At 48.4% G+C, this 6,024-nt stretch overlaps 1 protein-coding gene across 7 annotated transcripts in view; it reads left to right on the forward strand.

Annotated features, from left to right (window-relative positions):
* Positions 1-6,024, forward strand: part of ABAT (4-aminobutyrate aminotransferase) — a 140,185-nt gene that overhangs the window by 48,074 nt on the left and 86,087 nt on the right. The window lies entirely within an intron of this gene.

Genomic DNA, 6,024 nt, shown 5'->3' on the forward strand with positions numbered 1-6,024 from the left:
ACTCTCACTTAGCCATTAGCATGTAAGATAGAGTGTCCTGTGTTTAGATACTAAGTCTGCAATCTCTTAAAAACAAGCATTTCATTCTTAGCCCTGAGCTTTTCTCAAGCTGCAGATTGATGTGGTATAATAGGAAGAGCAGTGTAAAATAACCTTTGGTTTATACATTATTCCATCAACTGAGCTGAATGGCTTACTATTTTGGCTAATAAATGTTAAATCCATCTCTATCTCCCCTCCCCACATATACACACACACACCCCCCTTCACATTTACTCAGAAAAGCAAATGTCATACTGCAGGACTTGACTTCCTTTTTAAATCCCATACTTCAGTGAGCAGTTGACCTCTGGCTGAAGTGCACAACCAGTCTGATTTTGTGACCATTTAGAATACACTAGGTTAGTGCTACAGTAGAGGAAACTTGGTACTTGTGACTCATTGATTGTCCACATTATATAAATGCGGCAATCTTTATGTCAGTAATGGGCATTGGAAAGTGCTTGGAGCATATGAGCCCTCAATTGGTTGGTGCAACTTTGAACTCATCTCTCTGTTTTCTCTTTAATTCTCGGACTTCTCCCCCCCTCCCCCTCCTTGCTTTTTTGCTGCTTCCTGCACCAGGAAAGTGAATATACTATGCTGTACAGGGGAAACTTCAAGGGATTGATATGGAAGTTCATTCATTTCTGGGGCAATAACTCACAGCCCCTGTGTGACATGAAGATAAGGTCAGTTACCTAAGTACTGGCTTGCTTTCCTCCCTCCTGTCTCCCCCACAACAGGAGTAAACCAACAAGAAAACTGTACCCTTGGGTCTCATTGACTATGCCAGGGGTGGACAGGTGGGCTTGCCCAGAATGTGTGCAACTGGGACAGGGTAAAGGGGCTGCACATGTGACAGCAGGGAACCAGGCTGCCTGTGTGGTGCATGTGGTCAGGAGCAGGGGTGGGGTCGGGTGGGGGGGGCTGCATGCCTGGGGAGAAGGGGGACTGTGCTGCTTGCATGGTGAAGAGTGCTTGGGGAGGGGTGGAGTATCCACGTCTGTGCTGCCTGTTGCAGAAAAATGTTGCAGAAGTGGCTGAAACACTTCAAAATAGCATCTCTTGAAATGAAGTTCTGTATGGCTACAACCTGGATACCTGTTTAGGAGCATGTCACTTTTGGTTACGTGTGTATGGGGACACCATATGGGATCTGGGACCCAATCCATCCCCAAACTTCTCAGCTCCTCATCTGTGAGGGGGAGAGGAGAGGCTTGGGGGATCCCTATCATCCCTCCACCCATGATTTCCACTCTGCTCAGGGCTCTCCCCTCTCCTCTACCTTCCATCCCTGTGAAGGGAGGAGCGGGAGAATTGCTGAGAGTAAGGCTAAAGTTGTTTGAAACAGTAATGGCACACTGGCGAACGTATGTCCCCTGCCTGAAACATTTCCTTTTGAAGTATTTCCCAATATGTTCCAGAATAATTTGCAGGCAAGCTGTGTGAGAAAAGACTTGTTATAGAGATGCCGAAACTAGGAGTTCTCTTTTGTCTGGCTTTCGATTTAATAAATAAGACTCAGCTGTTAGTACCAGTGATGGGTTCATAGATTCACAGACTGCAAGGGGCTGAAAGGGACCTCACAAGATCATTGGGACCAGTGCCCCTGCGCTAGGCAGGAAAGACAACTGGGGTCAGGTGACCATCCAGTCTTCTCTTGAAGATTCCTAGGGTAGGTGAATGCACCACCTCTGGAGGGAGTTTATTCCACAATCTGGACACCCTAACTGTGAAGAAGTTTTTCCTAGTGTTAAGCCTGAAATGGTCTTCCAGGAGTTTGTGCCCATTACTCCTGGTTTTCCCCAAAGGTGCCCTGGTAAACAGTTGTTCGCCAAACCCTTGGTGTATTCTCCTGATGTAGCAGTAAGCTGCTACCAAGTCCCCTCTCAGCTTTCTCTTTTTTAGGCTGAAGAGGCCCAAGTCCCTCAGCCTTTCCTCGTATGGCTTGCCTTGCAAGTCTCTAATCATACAGGTGGCTCTTCTCTGGACTCTCTCAAACTTTTCCACATCCTCGTTGAAGCGTGGTGCCCAGAATTGGACACAGTACTCCAGCTGCGGCCTCATCAATGCCAAGTAAAGTGGAAGAATCACCTCCTTGGTTTTGCTTGAGATGCATCAGTTGATGCATGCTAGAGTACTGTTTGCCCTGCTGGCTACAGCATCACACTGACAGCTCATGTTCATAGTATGGTCTATTATCACCCATAGGTCCCTTTCAATCGTGGTGCTAGTCAGTTGGGCACCATCGAGCCTGTAAGTATGTTGGGAATTGGAGCACTTTACATTTCTCAATGTTGAACTTCATCTGGTTCCAGTCTGCCCAACTTGCTAGTCTGTCTAGGTCCGCCTGTATCTGCAGCCTGTCTTCAAAGCATGACCATGGTCCCCCATAACTTTGTGTCATCCAAGAACTTGGCCAATCTGGTCAGATGGATCAGAATTGGTAGGTTCAGCTCAGAGCCTGGGCAAGCTGCAGCCTCCCTGGCCCCAGCTGCCTCCCAAGCCTACACCAGGCCCTGGGCTCTGGGGAGGCAGCAGGTCAGTCAGGAGGGCCCGGGGGAGGGCAGCAGGGCTGGGAGTGCAGTGTGGGCCTGGAGCGGCAGTGCACAGAGAGGCCTTACAGGGAAGTTGCCTGCTGCAAGCTCCACGCTGCCCTGGTCATACTTTCCCTGTGTGCATGGGGGCAGCGCGGGCGGCAGCGCAGGGTTGTGCCCCTTGCTGCTGCCCCCACCTGCAGGGAAAGTGTGGCCAGGGCAGCAGGCAGTTTGGAGCAGCAAACAGCTTTTGTGCGCCTCCCCGCTGTGCCCTGCTGCGCCAGCTTCCACACGCTGCTCTGCAGAGGCGGCAGGAGAGGGCAGCATGGCGGGGAGCACAAGCCTGCAGCATGCACCTGTCCTGCCCCCTCACACAGATTTGGGGGGCATAGGTCCCGCCTGCCCCCCCAGAGTGCATGCTTCTGCCAGGAGCTGGCCCCACCCCCGGCCTGAGCCCTCAGCAGACAGCAGCAGTGGGGGAGCCAGCTCCTAATGCTGCAGCAGCCACTGCCTTCTGTTGGGGGCAGGAAGCTGCAGACCTGGGTCCCTGGCCCCATAGCCCTAGCAGCTGGGGGCCCCCTCTGGCAGGGCTGGGGGGCAGGGGCTTTGCGTGGGGGGCAAGGGGCATGAGCAGGGCTGGGTGGCTGTTGTGGGGGACCCTCACAAAACAAATACACAAGATCAAAAGTAGTATCAGAAGTTGTATTTATTGTCACCAGGTTTACAATTCTTAGAAAATCTGGTATTTACCATTAAAAAAAAAAGGCCACATTTATGATTATTAACTATAGTAATATGCAGTACATCCTGCCTTGTACCCCCTGCCCTTGTTTTATTTTTCTGGCATGCCAGCACTCCGGCACCTTCCAAGGTAGACCATGTGGTTTTTTTCAGTACTCCACCTTTACTGAGTAAGTGTCTTTGTGGGTGATTTGCCATTTCAAAATATGTTGCTTGAACCTGTGGCATGTTACAATTTATCTCAGGATTAATATTGTAAGTCATGCAATAAATGTAACAAACGAAGTACTCCCTTCTGTCCACCCAAGTGTGTATACCACTCGCTTGAATGCTTTCTTGCTTTGAAAATCCAGTTGCAAAGAAGCATCCTTTGTTGGGATGCTGAGCCTGAACTTGAGACTGGATTCAGTTCTCTCTTTTTCTACAGGTGTTCCCTGAATGTTTGTGGAAGTCATACAGTTTTTCCAGGTCTCTATTCCTCAGCAGAGAAAGGGGTTGAGGAAAAACTCATTAAAGAGTGTAGGGGACTCAAACTACAGTGATAGGAGTCATATAGATACCTAATGCAATGTCTGCACAGTAACCTCTTCCTTCACCCCGGTAGTGCCCCTCACATGTGGTGTGCTGCAGTGGACAGGCTGCTTCCAAAACAGGAAGCCAGTTTAACGGCTGTGCGGAACAGGCAGATTAAAGTGGGAGTGGGTTCATTGGCACTGTTACTGTGCTAATTAGCTCATCCCCAGCACCTTGCAAAGGCAGCTATGCTGTTGCCCCTTGAACAGGCTTCCCACATGGAGCAGTGCCAAGTGTGAGGCTGCAGGAATAGTGAGTTTAGAATGTAGCTATATCCTAAAATTGACAGATTACAAAGTCATGAAGACTTCAATTTCTACTCCAGCCTTTTGCTGATGATAATATTCCTTGCAAAAGCTTCTTGGGAAGTTTTGCTTGTTGTTTCATAGGAGTAAGGAGGTTCCTAATGTGAAATGCTGGACTTGAGGCAGTGGCCTGTGCTCTTACTATATGTTGTGGGCCTGATTTTCATCCCCTGAACACCACTGTCATACCACTATCCTCAGAGGAATTAGTGCTGAATTTCACCAAAGTGTGTGTGGGGGGGGGAGGGGAATTGGTTCCTGTGTCTGTTATGGTTTCCTGGAACTGTTTGGGAATCAGATATTTTCCACTGAAAATCAGAAAGAATTGGCAGCTTTGGGAGACTTGTAGAGTGGGGAGAGTGAGGTGTCACCCCAGGATGGCCAGTAGCTTGCTGGCTGAGACATTCGTGGGAGACTGAGGTTCAAGTATCTGGTCTGAGCTCGGCAGTAACTTGAATCAAGTCAGGAGACTGACTTAAAATATTGCTGACTGCCGGGCTGCCAGCTCTAGGCAGGAGCATGCATCTGAGTCCAGCCCTGACAGACTTTTCTTTTGAAAACTCCTGCCAACCTTGTGCAACATTTTTGCACCAAAATATTGTTTGGCTGCAAAACTCCCAACTGCCAGAACTATAAGGACTTTGTAGGATATGGGCAGTGGTTCTTGGATCCCCAAGCATTATTGAGGGTTCCTAGTTTTCCCTTCCCGTTTACTTTCCCTTCTCCCTTGGGGAATGTTGTCATAGCACAGCCTTTTTCTTTCCTGCTTTGGGATGGACTCTGGGGATGCATCCTTCTCTGGGAGTGTAATTTTGAGTGGAGCACTTCCCTTAATGCTGTTCTGGTGTGTCCAGTTCAACATCTGGAAAGACTGGCTGTGGTTCTGTGTTCTCAGGTGTTGGGATGGGTCTGTCTTAGCTCTTCTGATCTTAAGAACTTTTTGTGAGTTGCGGTCCAAATATCTTGGCCCCCTCCCTGGCAGGCTGTGCTCTTTGGTGTGGCAGTTTCTTCTGTACAGCCTGTTTGGGTATCTGATCTCTGTTATTTGTCTGCGATGGGGGAATTCCTGCCACCATTCCTGTGTAGTAGCCCTGGGTTGAGGAGGGACACTGAAAGGCAAGCAAGCTCTTATTGAGCTTGTTGGTATGTAACCGTGTCTAATGTTACACTGAAAGCACTTTGTAAACAAGAATCTCAGTTTTCAAGGAATTCTGCAATAGCAGCCTTTGCTTTGCAAGCAGCTGAGGCTGGGCTGGCCTTTTGCCACTTCCTGTTGAGATTCTATAGTAAGGGATCCTGCTCACAGCAGCTGAAAGGGACACTGGGAAGTCAAAATCCTTTTTATATTGCCTCTCACAGCCTGCCAGCTCCTAAACTTCCATTAAGTGAAGAGAGATTTTTTTTTTTTAGGCTCAGTGGGTAAGCTGCTGAAATGCAGTGGTATGTCTGCATGTTATTGCATACTGCTGCTCTCTTGAGGCAAGGCAAAGACAGTCTGCCTCCATTAGGAAGGGAATCTCTTGGTCTACATGTTCCTGGAAAGGATGGTGGTAGTGGAACTAGTTATATTTTTCAAAGGATTCAACATGTAAAGTTTTATACCACACCCAGTATCCTCTTCTCCCTAAGCCTAGGTTCTCCTCTCTGACTGTACTGGTTATACTCCACGTTCTCTAGTGAAAGTTCTGATTTACATTATGTGTTGTGAGATCAGAATCAGAAACGGTGTTTACACCAGTCTTCTTAGTAAGAAAGAGGGCTCCTGGCTGTGTAGGATTACAGTATTTTCTGGTGTATTAGACATGCCTGAGTTTAAGATGTCTCTT

This window comes from Alligator sinensis, unplaced genomic scaffold, assembly GCF_000455745.1.
Source record: "Alligator sinensis unplaced genomic scaffold, ASM45574v1 scaffold73_1, whole genome shotgun sequence".
Lineage (NCBI taxonomy): Eukaryota > Metazoa > Chordata > Crocodylia > Alligatoridae > Alligator > Alligator sinensis.